Source organism: Lynx canadensis, chromosome D2, assembly GCF_007474595.2.
Source record: "Lynx canadensis isolate LIC74 chromosome D2, mLynCan4.pri.v2, whole genome shotgun sequence".
Taxonomy (NCBI): Eukaryota; Metazoa; Chordata; class Mammalia; order Carnivora; family Felidae; genus Lynx; species Lynx canadensis.
Window position 1 is genome coordinate 52,280,577 of NC_044313.2, and position 15,801 is coordinate 52,296,377.

Here is a 15,801-nt window from a genome sequence, read left to right on the forward strand (position 1 = left end):
CATTGAACCTACTTGGGATTCTCTCTCTCTCTGCTCCTCCTCTGTTGGCATGCATGCTTGTTCAAAATAAATACTTAAAAAAAAAAAAATCTTCAACTTAAAAAAGGCAATAATCCAATAATCCTGATTCTTCTATTTCAGCTAGATATTTCCCAAGTCACACATAAGAAAATTTCTCATCTAGCCACTTCTATGGAATCATATCCTCCCATCCCTTTGCAAAGGGTCTGGAACACTCTCTAACCCACAGGTTGGAAAACTGAAACTAATATGGTAACATAACCCTTCACCTTTTTTTTTAATTTTTTGTTTTTAATGTTTATTTATTTTTGAGACAGAGAGAGACAGACCATGAGCAGGGAAGGGGCAGAGGGAGAAGGAGACACAGAATCTGAAGCAGGCTCCAGGCTCTGGGCTGTCAGCACAAGGCCCAACGCAGGGCTCAAGCTTGTCAACTGCGAGATCATGACCTGAGCCGAAGTCAGACGCTCAACTGACTGAGCCACCCAGGCACCCCTTTAACCCTTCACCTTTTAAATAATATACCATTCTAGGTATCTTAATACCTGGCTCAATACAAGGAAGGTTCATGCAAATCTGATTCCAGGTAAACAGTGGTATTGCTCTCTGAGAGCCTCTGGCATACAACAAAACCACCTTATATCACCAATCTATATATTGGGTACACTTGCAAAGAACACCAGAAGAAAGTGCCCTCGCCTGGGAGATAGATCAGATCTGGGTTCTAATCTTGCCTTCCACTAGTAATATACACATCTTAACTCTTTTTAGAGTTTAAAGTTTACAGAGTATGCACACACCTAACTTGTCATTTAATCTGCAAGTCAATTCTGTGGGTAAGCTAAGGTTCAGGAAAAGACAGAACTCAAGGTTACAGTCAATAGTAAAACTTAAGGCTCAAATGCCATTATTCTAAAATCGAAGTCCAGTGCTATCTTCACCTGAGCCACAACTGCCTGTGCCAGCTAGATCTGCCTCTGCAATCGGACTAATGGTATGAATACCAGCTCTACCAACATCTAGTGGAGAAACCCTGGATGAGTGTCAGTCACCTTACCTGTAGGGTAATAATATGTCCCTCACAGGAGTATTAAGAGAATTAAGTGAATATGATATCTAATATACAATATACAGTAGCTATCATCACTTCCATTAATAGAATATCTACATGCTTTGAAACATGTCTCATAAAATACAAAATTAAATTTATCTCTGGTTATTTATTTAATGTATCTAAAAGGGAAAATAAGTGTCTTTCCTCAAAACTTTAGCCAGATACGGGGTGCCTGGGTGGCTCAGTCAGTTAAGCGTCCGACTTCAGCTCAGGTCATGATTCTCATGGCTTGTGGGTTTGAGCCCACGTCGGGCTCTGTGCTGACAGCTCAGAGCCTGGAGCTGGCTTCAGATTCTATGTTTCTCTCTCTCTGCCCCTCCCCCGCTTGCAATGTCTCTCTCACTCTCAAAAATAAACTTTAAATTATTATTATTTTTTTTAAACGTTTATTTATTTTTGGGACAGAGAGAGACAGAGCATGAACGGGGGAGGGGCAGAGAGAGAGGGAGACACAGAATCGGAAACAGGCTCCAGGCTCTGAGCCATCAGCCCAGAGCCTGACGCGGGGCTCGAACTCACGGACGGCAAGATCGTGACCTGGCTGAAGTCGGACGCTTAACCGACTGCGCCACCCAGGCGCCCCTCAAAAATAAACTTTAAAAAAATTAAAAAAAAACACACAAAACTTTAGCCAGATATAATGAAAAACATAACATTTCCTCTGCTGCTGAAAAACTGGGCCACTGAACCGTACTTGCTCAGTCAGCTTGAAAGAGGCAGTTTAAAAAGGATTGTCCTCTTTGCAATCAGTAAACTGTAGGTTCACTCCATTTTTTCAGATTCAGAAATGTGTGGCTAAAGGGACTGTACAGGTCATCCCATCTAATCCCTAGTTATCCAGTAAAAGATCCCTTGTTCAATAACCTCAACAGATGGGCCATCAAGTCTCAAAATACTTCCAGTGATGGAGAATTTGTCGCTTTTTGAGGGAGTTCTCTCCACTGTTGGAGAGCTCTAACTGTAATAATATATTTCTTGTTCACAAAAGGCAAAATCTGTCCTCCCCTAACTTCTACCCTCTAGTCCTGGCTTCCATAGAACAATCTCAAGAAACTCTTATTAATTCTAAATATGACAAGCCTTCAAATATTTGAAAATAAGAACTGTTTAAAAAAAAAATCACTAAAAGTCAACTCCATTCTACCTACTTTATTTAGACCACTCATATCCACCCTTAACACTTCCTACCACATGGTTTCCAAGCACCTCCTTCTTTTGGTTGGCTCACTAGTTTGGCTAACGTCCATCCTAAAATCTGGCAGTCCGGGCATTATCCAAGTATAAATGGAACTCAAGGTTACATGAACTTTCTTAACAGCCTTGCCACACAATTGACTCATGCTAAGCATGCAGTCCAACAAAAAATCCCAGATCTTCTTTCAAAAATGCTGTCAAGCTGACTCCTTCCATTCCCTTCCTTGTGCAAATATAAATGCCGGGATTTAAAATTTATTACAGTTCAAGTTCATTTTGTTGGTTTGGGTCTATCTTCCAACTTGTTAGATCATTTTGGATCCTGGTTCTGTCATCTATGTCATCTGCAAATCTAATAAACGCTCCCCTTGTGTCATTATATAAATCATTGAAAAAATGTTAGACTTGGAATATGGTGTGTTTAGGAATGAAATCACTGGCTTTCATTGTGCAACTACTTTCAAGACGGAACATGGAATCATTCTGTGTTAGTAAGTTTAGAATAGGACACGTCTTTCCAGAGTAAAATGGTTTGGGGCAAAATTTCATTAGAAGACATTTCACGACTGGGGCGCCTGGGTGGCGCAGTCGGTTAAGAGTCCGACTTCAGCCAGGTCACGATCTCGCGGTCCGGGAGTTCGAGCCCCGCGTCGGGCTCTGGGCTGATGGCTCAGAGCCTGGAGCCTGTTTCCGATTCTGTGTCTCCCTCTCTCTCTGCCCCTCCCCCGTTCATGCTCTGTCTCTCTCTGTCCGAAAAATAAATAAACGTTAAAAAAAAAAATTAAAAAAAAAAAAAAAAAAAAAAAGAAGACATTTCACGATGTCCAAGTAATTATTTAGGATAAATCAACTAATTTAATTTGATTGCACAAAATACAACTGCAGGAAGCAGAAGAAGAGGTCACAGAAAAGTATCCAACAGTGCTCTCAGGCACTCTGGTTACACAGGTAAATGAACACACATTAAAACAAAAACTAGGGGCGCCTGGGTGGCGCAGTCGGTTAAGCGTCCGACTTCAGCCAGGTCACGATCTCGCGGTCCGTGAGTTCGAGCCCCGCGTCAGGCTCTGGGCTGATGGCTCAGAGCCTGGAGCCTGTTTCCGATTCTGTGTCTCCCTCTCTCTCTACCCCTCCCCTGTTCATGCTCTGTCTCTCTGTCCCAAAAATAAATAAACGTTGAAAAAAAAAATAAAAAAAAACAACAAAAAAACAAAAACTAATAAACATGCATAATATACCTTCATGACAAGCTAATACCACAATCTTTACATACAATCAAAAGAATTGTTCATATCCATTATCAACACATTTCAATAAGACTGACATTTTATATCTTAAAAATATAATAAAATAAGGGAAAATACCAGAATTGGAACTCCAAATGTTTTAACAGTCCATGACAAAAAAGAAGATTGTCCAGATCTTCAAGCAAATCTGCCAAAGGAAAAAAAAGTAAATGTTAATTTGGGCATAAGGACATCCCTCAAATTCAGGAACCATCTATGGATCTTCACAACTATCCAATACAAACAACTACTAGGAGTTTATTAGCACTTTACTTTTGGTGTTGTATTAACTCTTTCCTACCACTAAAGGGTTTTTAAGAACATGGAATTCAGAACAGGAAATGGAAGCCCCAAAGCAGTGCTTAAAAAAATAAATTTTGGGGGTGCCTAGGTGGCTCAGTTGGTTAGGCAACCGACCTCGACTCAGGTCATGATCTTGCAGTTTGTGAGTTCAAGCCCCACGTCAGGCTCTGTGCTGACAGCTCAGAGCCTGGAGCTACTTCAGATTCTGTGTCTCCCCCTCTCTCTACCCCTCCCCTGCTCATGCTCTATGTCTGTCTCTCAATAATAAATAAACGTTAAAAAAAAAAAAAAAGAAATTTTGGGGGTGCCTGGGTGGCTCAGTTGGTTAAACGTCCAACTCTTGATTTTGGCTCAGGTCGTGATCTCCAGGTTAGTGAGATCAAGCCCTGTGCGGTGCTTTGCACTGACAGCACAGAGCCTGCTTGGGATTCTCTGTCTCTGCTCTCCTCTGCTTGCATGTGCACATTCTCTCTCTCTCAAAATAAACAAACTTAAAAAAAAAATTGGGGGGTGCCTGGGTGGCTCAGTCAGTTAAGCGTCCAACTCTGATTTTTGCTCAGGTCATGATCTCAGAGTTGTGAAATCAAGCCCTGCATAGGGCTCTGTGCTCAGCAGAGCCTGCTTAAATTCTCTCTCCTCTCTCTGCCCCTCCCCTGCTCATTTACATACGCGCGCGCGCGTACACACACTCTCTCTCTCTCTCTCTCTCTCTCTCTCTCTCAAAAAAAAAGAAAGAAATTTTGTTCTTCTTTAAGATAACCAGATCTGTCCTCCAGACTGTGATAGAGTCTAAGCAAGAATCTCATCATGAGGAAAAAAAAATTGGTATTACTCAAATAGCCAGGCAGGTATAACATTTTGTCTGGGAAAAAAAGTCAATTATTGTTTGAAGCTCAGTATTAACTTTCCCAGGAAACTTTCACTATTTCACCCAGAGGTCACCTGGTATCAATGTACTGACTGGATAATCAAGATATGGCCAATAATTGTACCTAAGAGAAGGATGTACCAGCTTTCACAATACTAAATATGTATTAACACAGATCACACTTTAGGACAACAGTGGACAACAGTGATCATGTTCACTTCAAAGGCAAAAAATAAATTTAAAGCAATACCGTGAATAATTTCATTTTTATCTTATACAAAACAACCAAGCAACCTTACATCCTCCTTCTCCCCTCCCCCAACTAGACACACACCACACTCTTCAATTTAATCTTAAAATTAGCTCTCATCTGACACCAACCAACAGAGTTAATTAGGCAGAAGCAGATGTAACTCAGCAGCTCTATGCTACAAGCGGAATCTGTGTTAAAGCATACACACACACACAGCTAGGAGAGGAAAAGAATCAGTAGTCTCTTATCTGTAGCCAATTGTCAACTAAACACATCCACTTTGTATATTATCCACAGCAAATTTTTTAATCTTAGGCAAGTTTGTTTCTGACATCCCAATGGCCACACTGTAAATTGGTATACACTAAGAGAATAGATTGAAAACTAATTTTAGTCTAAGCAGTATCTAACTAGAAAGACAAATCTATAGCAAAAGAAAAAAAAAAGCATAATTCATTCAAAAGTCAAACAGAAATGCTTTTTTCCCCAATTTGCAATTATCCACACCACTTCTCTTTTTCAGAGCACCAAGATTTGTTTCACATGTAGATAGGACATTCTATCACAAGAACAACCCTAAAAAATCATTATTCTCTTTTCATTTTTTTCTATAAAATGAAAGTTGGACTAAAAGGCTACCAAAAAGGGAGTGAATTATTCCAAATTAATTCTGAGGACTCACGCTACATCAAATTAAATTATTCTATTTTCTAAGGGCTTCAATCACTTTATTTTTAACTAGAAAATAATATCAGTAAATTATATGGTTGTATGGATGTATTTACATCATTCATTACAAACTATTCTAAACAGATCTAGAGAAATGCTTAGTCCAACACGAGCTTTTGGCTTCATTAGTATCATATAAATATCAACACTATTCAGAAATATTCATGTCAGCATAAGAAGAGTCAAAATACCCTGGATCATAAATATTATGTGAAACCTCCTCACAGCTTTCAATAAAGCTGTGTGTTGTTTCAAAATCAATGTCATAATACTTGAGTCATGAGATTACAGATGAGCCAAAAACAGTGCTTAAAGTAAAGATTAACAATAGAGTTTACTCTTTTGTCATCCTGGGTCTTACTTGCTAAGTTATTTTTAGCTCTCTCACTTTTATATGCTCCTGGATTTTTTCATAGCCTGTTATGTAACTGAGTGAGGACCCACAAATCTTAACAGTATCTTCTGAAACAGAACATACACTGCTTAAAGAGACCTTAATTTTTTTCTTCTATAACCATCCAGCACAGACTATTGGCACAGTTGCTCAAAATAGTGTCCTCAGTTAACAAATATCTGCTGTCTGACAACATCGAACAGCATCCATATGGTGATATTTGTTAGAAAAGAAGCCAGACACAAAAAGTCATATAGTATAATTCCATTTATATGGAACATCCAGAATAGGTAAACCCATACGTAGAATATAGATTGGTAGGGCCCGGGGAGTGAAGGAATGAGGAGAAATTGCTTAACGGGTAAGGGATTTTATTTTAGATTGATAAAAATATTTTGGAACGAGACAAAGGTGGTGGTCACACAACACTGTGAATGTACTAAGTGTCACTGAATTGTTCAATTTCTTTCTTTTAAAAGAGAGAGAAAGCACGGGAGAAAGAGAATCCCAAGTTGGATATGGGACTGGATCTCATGACTTGAGTCAAAATCTAGAGTAGGAGGCTTAACCAACTAAGCCACCCAGGTGCCAATGAATTGTTCGCTTTAAACGGTTACATTTATATTATGTAAATTTCACCTCAATATATCACTTAAAAAAAAGAAAGCACTAAACTATAATGCTAACCATTTTCTAACACCTACTGTGGAACAGGCACTTTACACAGATTATCAGTAAACATTAAAACAACCCTGTAAGGTAGCACTGTTGCCCCATTTTGCAAAAGGAAAACTGAGACATGACTTGGTCAAGACTTCAGACCACTAAATCATGAAGGATTTTAATTCAAATGTTAAAACCTAAACTCTTTCCTGTCTCTTCACTGGCTTTCAAACTAGACTCCTTGGATCTCTTGTGAGTAAGTGTCTTGGATATCACCTGCAGGTACCCCTGTGGCTTAAACACTAAGGCCACATAACTCCTTGCACCCAACTAAGCAGCTCTACTTTAACTGTCCCATTTATAATGGGTCTCTCCATAAGATTTGCTTCACTGAAAGGGTTCCTCTGATTACAAAAGGGAAAAAGTCTGGAAACAACTGTAACTTTACCTTGCTGAGTGAGTAAAACACCCCTTGGATGGATGGGACATAAACTGGACCTTGAAAGACCAGGCGGAACTTGGATAACCGCCCAGTTTCTTCACCCAAATAAAGTAAAAATTCAAATCCTTCATGGTCCAGTAAAAATGAACACCTTCTCAGAAGCCCTACATGTCTTTGTCTAACAGGAAGCTTTTAGCTATCTTAGTATTTTAGCATTCATTTTCTACTTTGTACTGTGCTCATTTATGTGTTTACCTCCTCTCCCTTACCAGAATTGGGAAATTCTTAAGAACAGGATTCGTGTTTGGGCGTCTGGGTGGCTCAGTCAGTTAAGCATCTGACTTTGGCTCAGGTCATGATCTCAAGGTTTGTGAGTTCAAGTTCCGCATCAGATTCTCTGTCCTCCCCTCTCTGCCTCTCTCTCTCTCCCTCTCTGTCTCTCTGTCTCTGTCTCTCTGTCTCTGTCTCTCCCCCAAATAAATAAACATTAAAAAAAAAAATAGGATTCATGTTTGATTTCACCTTTGTATGCCCCTAGATTTCCCAGGACCACAACTTGAACATAAGAGGGGTTCAGTGCCTATTTGTTAAATGAATGCATCAGTGAATGAATGAAGGGAATCTAGCAGAAGGCACAGGAGCTAAGAATGAACTGCCTAATAAAAGGGACGCTGAGCCCATATGCATGCCTAGAGCCAGTATGTGTTGAAGAGAAGTAAGAAATAAAGCTGGATGTAACAAAAGCCAGGCTGAGGTGTGTGAACATGACATATGAAGTAATAGGAAGCTAACGCAGGAGTAGTGACACAGTACGGCATAGTGAAGTGCACCCACACATGCACAAATTTGTTGAATGTTTGAATCACTCTGGCAATAATATCCATCCAGTATAGACTGGAGTGAAGGATGACTGAACAAACAAAAGCAACCAGTATTTCATCTCTCCCAACAACAATCTTGTTCAACTTAAGAGTCTAACTCAGCAGCAAGCCCAGAGTAGGCACTCAATAACTGTTAATTGAAATGAATATTAAATTCCCCCCTTTTTTTGGGAATAATACTAAATTCTTTCTCACTACTCATTAACATAGAGAGTTTCCAATTCACAAGCTAATAATGTTTTCCAAGGATTTCTAAGAGGCTAAATCACCATGAAAATTATCATTTCAACTAATACATATTATATTAATTGGAAGTTTAATTTTTCATGTCATGCTCTCCTAGTTGACAATATCCTTGTTATGTCATTAAACTATAATTGTGTATATCTGCTTCAACAAACAATAACTGAACCATCAATAAACTATTATGGCTTCCATAATCCCTAGCAAAGATTAGTTTCAGCATCATCATCACAAATTAGTAGAGACATGCCCCAAATCTCCTGGTGAAGCCCAAGAATTAGGCTTGCATAGTCATTCCTACATTTAAGCGCTCAATAGTTTCAGTCTCTAAACTTTAATCACACTGTTAGGAACCTCACAGGAAATTTGATCCCTTGTAAAACAGAGGATTTTAGAGACAAGATGAAAAGTCATTTGAAGTCATCAGGCCTTTGGAGCCAGGGTACACTGATTAGTAATGATGATATTATAACTAAGCACTCTCATTTAAGAAATAATCAACTAAATTTAGAAGGTCTTTTTTTGGCATTTAAAAATTCCTATTCAATCCTGGATTTCTTCCTAATTGTAAATTAGCTTTAACCAGGTTTTAATGACAAAGACTGAGAATAATGTATTGGGGAAAAAAACTCTGAATTTTTAAAAGATTATTTTGAAAATACAGATCATTGGAGAATACTGCATTAACTTTATTACAAATGTCTTCAAACAGGGTATCCTGTACAGCCGAAAACAAATTAGGGTTCCCCCTTGAGAACCTCAAGAAAATTAAAGATCTATTTTTAAAAATGTATGACATTTGCATACAATTTCAAGGGTTTACAGGACCTCTATCACCTATCCCAGGACCCCTTAAGGTCCATTGACTACTCTAGCTTTACTTACTTTCTAAAAATTTGTTTTAACATTTATTTATTTTTGAGAGAGAGCGCGCGTGCGTGCACGAGCATGGGCAGGGGAGGGGCAGAGAGAGAGGGAGAGAGAGAATCGAAAACAGGCTCTGCGCTGTTAGTGCAAAGCCCAACATGGGGCTCAAACCCACAAACCAGGAGATCATGACCTGAGCTGAAGTCGGACATTCAACCAACTGAGCCACCCAGGTGCCCCTAACTTTACTTACTTTAATATACACAGAGAGGCCAATAATTTTATTGAGTTTCACAGTAACTACATGTGCTTTAATTGGGACATGTTACATTATAGGTAAGAAAGTTACTCTCCTTGATTTTGGATATTATCAAATAGGCATCTGAAATCTTATTCAACAAGGAGGTATGCTGGGATGGGACATACCTAGAGAGTTCAGGGATCAAGTCCCCACTTTGCCAGCTACCTAAACTGTGGGATATCGGACACGTCAATCAATCTAAGTCTCCGTTTTCTCCTCCATGAAAAAGATTATACATCTCTGTTTTGCAGAACTGTTAAGAGGAATAGTTGAGATAACAAATATGAAAGAACCAAGGATGGTGGCAGACATATAGCAGGAACACAATAAAATGCAAGCTCATAAAAGGAAAAAGGGCAATACAAGTCAGCTGGAGACCTGTGAAATCTAATCTAGCTGAATTTCTGTCTATATGACCATTTTCTCCTAAGAGACAGGGGAAGTCAGCACAAGTAAAAATTCAAGACAGAGCAGAAGAAAGTGGCCAAACCAAAAATAGATTTGTAATGGCAAGGATGGGGTCAAGAACAGTGTATTTTACTCATAATCATAGATCTTTTAAGGTCAATCAAGGTTTTAGAAAATAATACAAGAATATCTTCTTGACCTAAGGGTGGGAAAAGAGTCTTAAAACAGGACACAAAAAGCACTAACCATAAAGAAAACACCAATAAATTTGACTCCATTAAAATGAAGAACTTCTGTTCATTAAAAGACACCATAAAGAGAGTGAAAAGGCAAACCGCAATATGGAAGTAGACGTTTGCAACATACATATGCAAAGGATCGGTATCTAGAGTACATAAAGAACTTTGAAATACCAGTAAAAGACACAAGGTCCAGTTTAAAAAATAAATAAATACGGGGCAGAACTGAACAGGAATTTTACAAACAAGGAAATCCAAGTAGCCAATAAATATATGAAAAGCCACTCAACCTGATTACTAACCAGTCAAATGCAGTTCAGATTGGCTAATTTGAAAAGCTATGAATCGGAGTTCTGGAGAGGACAAGAAGCAATGGGAATTCTCACATACCATAGGAAGGACTGTGGTCTGGTACACCACTTTGTAAAACAGTCTGGTACCTAGTCAAGTTGAAGACAAGCATACCTCATGACTAGAGTGATCATACAACTCATCATCCAGACACTTTTGTGAATAAAGGGGTTATACACTGTGACAACAGGCATAAGCTAGGATAAATGGTCACCCTGTCTATGTACAGCAATTCCATTCCCAGGTGTACACCTTAGAGAAACATATGCACACGTGTACCCACATGACAGTACAAGAACACTCACAGCAGCTTTGTACACAATTTCCCCAAAGTGGAAAAAACTCAAATACCCAGCAACAGAATGGATGATTAAAAAAAAAAAAAAAATTGTGCAAGACTGTGAGTCCACTCTGACGCCAGTCCACCTCACGCCAGTCAGAGTGGCTAAAATGAACAAGTCAGGAGACTACAGATGCTGGCAAGGATGTGGAGAAACGGGAACCCTCTTGCACTGTTGGTGGGAATGCAAACTGGTGCAGCCACTCTGGAAAACAGTATGGAGGTTCCTCAAAAAATTAAAAATAGAACTACCTTATGACCCAGCAATAGCATTGCTAGGAATTTACCCAAGGGATACAGGAGTGCTAATGCATAGGGGCCCATGTACCCCAATGTTTATAGCAGCACTTTCAACAATAGCCAAATTATGGAAAGAGCCTAAAGTCCATCAACTGATGAACAGATAAAGAAAATGTGGTTTATATATACAATGGAATACTACTTGACAATGAGAAAGAATGAAATCTTGCCATTTGCAACAATGTGGATGGAACTGGAGGATATTATGCTAAGTGAAATAAGTCAGTCAGAGAAAGACAGATACCATATTGTTTTCACTCATATGTGGATCTTGAGAAACTTAACATAAGACCATGGGGGAGTGGGAGGGGGGGAAAGTTACAGAGAGGGAGGGAGGCAAACCATAAGAGACTCTTAAATACTGAGAACAAACTGAGGGTTGATGGGAGGCGGGGGAGAGGGGAAAGTGAGTGATGGGCATTGAGAAGGGCACTTGTTGGAATGAGCACTGGGTGTCATATGGAAACCAATTTGACAATAAACTACATTTTTAAAAAAAACTCAAATATCTAGCAACAGTAGAATGGATGATTAAAAAAAAAAAAAACAAATTGTGCAAGATTGTGAGTCCTACAAAAAGGTGCTGTAAGGTGTTTTGGAAATGCAGATTCAAGCATTATAAGAGAAGAAAAACATCCCTTCATCACACTTCTCCCATCCATGCATCATTACCATTCTGCAAACAAAGACTGATCACTATAGCTCACACATCCCCACTTTCATAAAACAATTTCCTTCCTGCTCACTTTATACAAATACAAGCAAGTATATGCATGTGGAAAACTGAAGGTATTTTGAGGAAAACGATCTAAGAGACTGAAAAGTCACCTGTTAAGAATCCTGGCATTTAATAAAGCCAGACCAGTTGGTTAAGGATTCTTCTAACTGGTATGTAAAAACCCATGAAGTTTTTTGAAGTCCATTAAAATTACTTATTAAAATTCCTCAACTACCTTCCAACACTCACCCTATTTTACTTTTCATTCACATTATGCCTTACATCTGACAGTTTCCATCTTATCTTCACAAAAAGTACATGAGATAAACATCTGGCATAACGGCAATGACATAACACCCACTTTACTCAGAGGCCTGAGTGTAGCTCGTAGGCAAAACTTCAACTGACCATGTCATCAGCACCGACCAGTCATTCCCCTAAGTTCCTCCTTTAACGTTACAACCTTCCTTTATCTTCCCTTTTTTTTTTTTTTTTAAATCATCATTTCAGCTCCCCAACCTTCAACCCTAAGTAGAAGTTCTCAGGTAAAAATCTTACCGCTTACTGAAATATGCAGTATTTTCCTATCCTTCTTAAAAACATAAAAAGATTGCCCCAATTCATTTTGATACATGTGTGAAGAATTTATGTAAAAATGGGAGTGTGTTATTTCAGGGCTATCCCAGAAAATCTAGGCTACACAAGTAAGACAGGAAGAATGTACTTTACTCACATTTATACCAAAATAATAATGATAACTTTTTTGGAGCACCACAAAACTAACATTATCCTAGCATAATTAATTCCCATTTGCTACTTTCACCTCCTGTCCATATTCCGAAGAGTCTTTCTATACTCTTTACTTTGAATTTCTTAGTACCTCCACCCCAAACATACTTGATACTTGGTTCACTGGTTCTCATTACCTATTTTCCACATCTTTCATTCTTTATCACTATTCTCTCACAACTTCTGTGCAATACTCTCTCTATCACATCCTAACACCTTCTCCCAATTGCAGAGCTTAAACACCTTCATGGAGCACAGGAAACCACTTGCAATCTAGTCCCTCTGCCTTTGCCCCTTGTCTCCCACAACTAATTTCCTGCACTCTGCCCATACTCTTGCCATACCAAGTACTTTAGTACTTGTACATTCAAAAGACACAATGTCTTTCCCAAGGTAGTACTAAGGTGTCCCCCTGAAATAGACACCCTGCCCTACCTCAAGACTCCAGCTCAAGTTTCACCCAAGAAATTCAGCCTGTCAACAACCTGGTCTCCCAAACTAACACCTTTCTTTGCCCTATCCCCAATCCTGGTTTAGTCCACCAAATCACATTCACCTAGATCCACTGCCCAGCCCCACCCATTTTTTTTCACACCTGCCGCCTTTTCTCAACCCCCTGAATCCCCCCATCTTCGTAAGATCTACTACAGATATATTATGCAAGTTCTGCTCTGCTGTCTTATCGTTCAAGACTCTCACAAGCATATCCATACCGTTCTTCCATGTTTTTTAATGCTTCATAGACCCCAAACCTCCTTTACAATTCCAATATGCCAATATACCCAGATACCTGCTTCACTACAGCGACTGTACTTGCTCCTCACTTTTCCCCAATACTTCCCCCAATCCGATATCTACTCTTTACTGCTCTCTCAACTCCACTCCACATCCACCACACCCAAACCTATTCTTACTGTCCTCAGATAACTGCAATCCCATCCTTTTGCATCATTTCACCTGCCCTCACATAGCCCTCGGTCCCCCTTCCACATCTCCAATGTTGCACCACTCCCTACTCTCACTTTACACCTGCTTGCACACCTCCAGTTTCTCCTCCCACCCGCCACCCCCTCACCAGTCTTGCCCAGCCACTCACAGCCCCCCCCCCCCACCATTCCTACCAGGTCACTCCCACTCAGAAAACCCCTCCAAACCCTCGCCTTCCGACCACCCGAGCCCCGCCCCCACCCAGATATGACCCCGCCCCCTCCACCCTCGAGCCCCGCCCATTGCCCTGGAGGCCCCGCTGAGGGGCGGGGCCTGTCCCTCCTCCCTTTTCCCCCCGCCCCCTACCGTCACGCTCAGGGGCAGCCTGACCCCGAGCGGCCCCGCGGTGACCCTCGCGCAGAGGCCTGTGGGAGGGGCGTCACAAGCTCCCGATCTCCCCCACCTTCCGCCCCCCCTCCCGTCCAGTCTCCTCCCCCTGGGAATGCGCGGGGTGGGTGACAGACCTGGCCGCGCGCCACCGCCACCGCGCCTGCCGGGGGCGCTGCCGCTGCCTGAGAAAGAAGCCGCGGCTGCCGCCTGGAGGAGGTGCCGTCGCCTCCGCCACCGTTGCCTCCGCCGCCAGGGGTAGGAGCTAAGCCGCCGCCATTTTGTGTCCCCCTGTTGTTGTCGTTGACATGAATCCGACATGACACTGATTACAGCCCAATGGAGTCTCATTAAACCCGAGCCGCGGCCCCGCCCCGGCGCTGCTCCATTGGAGGAGACCACAGACACTTATGGCCACCCGTTGGCCTGCGGGTCTGTCCGTCACCCACACACTAACCACCCTGCAGCCCATTGGGGCAGGTTCCTGCCGGTCATCTCGCCTCCGCATAGACACACCCCTCGACCCATCATTCCCCCCCCCCTCCGGAACCACCCCGGGGGTGGGTCCACTGCCAGTACCAATCAACAGACTGCTGGGCCCGCCTCTTCTGGGCACCTATTGGTCTAGCCCTTTTTCTCTCTCCCAGACACCGCGCCACCTCTACTTCCACCTACCCACCCCCTCAACCTCTAGAAATGGATTGGGTCTACTGGCAGAAGAGGCGCTTGGCCTTATTGGCTGCATACAACGCCAATCAGAGGGCCTTTTCCCTCTCCCCTCCCCCACTCAACCCCAAATCCCCTAGCCCGCAGCTAAAGTTTGTGTGAGAGCTGATCGCTGGCGGCGGCCGCAGGATTTAGGGGTGGGAGCGGGCGGGCGCGCGCGGGCGGGCACGCGAAGTTAAAATTCGAGGTTCTCAGTCACCAGCTCCCGCGGTGGAGCGCGCGGACGGGCGCGCCTCCCGGAGCTTTCCATCCCGCCCCCTCCTCCACCCTCTCCCGTCCCGTCCCGGGCGACTACTCGCCCGCCCCCTGGCTCGCATCCTTACCCCCCACACACCCCTACCCTGCAAGCCCAAGGCCGGGTGCAGGCAGAGCGATGTCGCTGCAGCCTACTCGCCATCCCAAGCCGAGGGGGAGCAAGCCCCTACCCGCCGGGCGTGCACCCCCCGGCTCCACACTAGCCCGTGTCTGCAAGCACGTGCACCGTTCGCCGCTGCCTCCAGCCACCCCGGTCCCCGGCTAACCTCGCCTGCAGCCCGGCCAATCGCTTGCTGCCCTTTGTTGCTGCAGCCCGGGTCTCCCCGCTGCCTTCCTCAGCCTCCGCCTCGTCCTTTGCCAGCCGCCCGGGTCCGCAGCGCCGCGCTCCCCCCGCCCGGGACCCACCGCCGCCGCCTCCTTCTCCTCCTCCGCCTCCTCCTCCTCGGCTCCGGGCTGCAGCGCACAGAGCCCGAGGCAGCGCCGCCCAGCCCCGCTCCCCCCGCGCCGCCAGCTAGCCCGCCCGGCCCGGCCGGGGGCGCAGCCTGGACCCCGCCCGCCCCAGTCCCCGCCCCGGGGGTACCTGCCTCCGCCCTGGGGGGCTCCGCTCGCCGCCCTCGGGGGAGGGCGGGGATGCCGGTGTCCGCGGGAGGATGGGGAAGCCTGGGCCGTTTGGGGCGGGGAGTGTGCCCGCCAGGGCTGGGACTGAGAGGTGCGGTCCTCGCCAACGCGTCCCCCCTCCCGCTGCTGTGGGCCCCAAACTTCGTCCTCCGCCCGGGCGTTACACCCTCGGGTGATCGCGGCA

At 43.3% G+C, this 15,801-nt stretch overlaps 1 protein-coding gene across 4 annotated transcripts in view; it reads right to left on the reverse strand.

The window, feature by feature from the left end:
* Positions 1–15,344, reverse strand: part of KAT6B (lysine acetyltransferase 6B) — a 189,646-nt gene extending 174,302 nt beyond the window's left edge. Inside the window, exons 1-2 of one of the 4 annotated variants that reach the window (XM_030334026.1) lie at positions 15,266–15,344; positions 3,694–3,763 (exon numbers count right to left, since the gene is read on the reverse strand). The gene's annotated coding sequence lies outside the window, so the exon portion shown is untranslated. Of the gene's footprint in view, positions 1–3,693; positions 3,764–14,155; positions 14,706–15,265 lie in introns of those variants that run through there. The other 3 variants (XM_030334025.1, XM_030334027.1, XM_030334029.1) reach the window with 3 other exon arrangements.
* Between the last annotated feature and the right edge of the window lie 457 nt (positions 15,345–15,801).